At 30.6% G+C, this 1,794-nt stretch overlaps 1 long non-coding RNA gene across 2 annotated transcripts; it reads right to left on the bottom strand.

Moving 5' to 3' along the window:
* Nucleotides 1-42: 42 nt before the first annotated feature.
* LOC138189414 (uncharacterized) lies at nucleotides 43-1,553 on the bottom strand. 2 transcript variants are annotated; one of them, XR_011176037.1, is made up of 4 exons: nucleotides 1,391-1,553; nucleotides 1,060-1,161; nucleotides 364-444; nucleotides 43-151 (listed from the first exon to the last, which is right to left on the bottom strand). It is a non-coding gene; the product is annotated as an uncharacterized LOC138189414 (long non-coding RNA). The 2 variants fall into 2 exon arrangements; XR_011176038.1 differs by lacking the exons at nucleotides 1,060-1,161; nucleotides 1,391-1,553 and adding an exon at nucleotides 685-1,030.
* Between the last annotated feature and the right edge of the window lie 241 nt (nucleotides 1,554-1,794).

Below are 1,794 nucleotides of genomic sequence, written 5' to 3'. Positions count from 1 at the left end.
ATAATTTTGTTGCACACACTGCACTTGGCTTTATATGGTTCATCACATCTTTGGGGTCATGTTGCAAAATTTGGATTATTCAGCCAACCATCAGGGAATTTCTTTCTTCTAAACTTCCTTGCAGGAGGGAAAAGCATACTACTATTACTGCCTATTCATAAAATATTCATTATTAGTTCATTTTAAATATTATAACAATGCATTTTGCAAAGATTAAAAACAATAACAAAATAAATAATTATTAAAAGGGAAAATTATATTCAATTTGTAATTCTATAATTTAGGAAGTACTTGTATATTAAAAAAATTATTCCTGTTTTAATCTAAACTCATATAGGAATATTAAATATGTGTCTTGCTTACTGGATTCACTCTCATTAGAATTTTTAATCTTCTTAGTAACTGTACTAGAACCAGGTACAGCAAGCATACTGTTAGTACTGCCTACATGTAAAATATTCATTATTAGTTAATTTCCAATATGACTTAATTCTTCTTAATATTATAACAATATATTTCCAAAAATTTCCAAACAATTAATATTAAAAGAAGAAACTAATGCACACATTCAATATATCCATATTAAAATACTTGTATTCTTCAATAAATCATTATTTTTTAAATTATACTAAAGCAAAATATTAGATATTTAGGCTTTGGTTTAGGGGACATAAAGTTATTGACTTTTTTGAATATATTATGATAGTTCTCGACACGTAGAATCCAAAAAAGCGAGTCTTAACATTAGGAATCTAACGGTTCAAGAGTTATGCATATGTACAGTTGTGCGTTTCTAACGTATTTTACATGTTACTTTGACGCCATGTCAGCCTCTATCCATGAGTCGTCTAATGAATAGAATAGCTAGCTATGCACAAATCATGAATATAGGAATAGCAAAATAGGAATAGGCTTTCTTTGAATACTTTGATACCACTTGCAAATTGTTTTGCAATATGGTAAACAGTTGTGCAAAATTCTTTTCAAACATATTCATAAGCTCTTGACATTACAAACAAGGTATTAACTCTCAGTTCTGATAATAATATAATTTCATACCTTTAGACGGTAGTGTACTTGGTCAAAGTCACTTTGTACCATGTAATAAATAGAAGACATCTTCTGCAAAATGTGCTGAACAAATTCTTACTTCAGTTTTAACTGATTCCGCCTCCAGTTTTAGTATATTTAACCAAAGCGATTTTAATTGTTCATTCTTTGGAAATCTATTAAAAAAATTAGTTAAATGTATACTTTTGTATCATTTGACAATACAATATATATAATTATTATATATGCAAGGAGAATATTTTTCTTACCGATGATATAAGACATAATTCTTTTCTTTTTTTCTTTTCTTTTTTTCCTAAAACAGGATGACTTCGCGTACTATTTCTACAATTGTTTACTATGCACTGTGCGGCATTTCTCACAATACATCCTGGTCTTCCTAGTAACAACTAATCACCCTCTTTTTGTCCCTACTGCTGACCTGACTCGCTCTTACTTCATGATAATAAGATTACGATAATAAGATTACAAACTACACCAATTCACCAATGCGGCCCCAAATAACCACGTTCTCCGTACCGTAGAAACGGCTTTGCCTCGCTTAGTCATTGCTCCGTCTCGATATTCTTATATCCATGACACAAATGCACGTGATTGGCGATCATTTTGCGGTAAGATTTAAAACCGTGAATATTGCATTAGGTTTGGATACGGTCATATGAACAAGTGAACTCATATAAAAAAAAGTCTCGACACCCGAAAGGGAAAATAGTGCGAGGATTG

This window comes from Bombus flavifrons, unplaced genomic scaffold (assembly GCF_040668555.2).
Source record: "Bombus flavifrons isolate JBK064 unplaced genomic scaffold, iyBomFlav1_principal scaffold0040, whole genome shotgun sequence".
Lineage (NCBI taxonomy): Eukaryota > Metazoa > Arthropoda > Insecta > Hymenoptera > Apidae > Bombus > Bombus flavifrons.
Note: the sequence above shows the minus strand (reverse complement) of the source record. Positions and strands in the feature narration are given on the sequence as shown.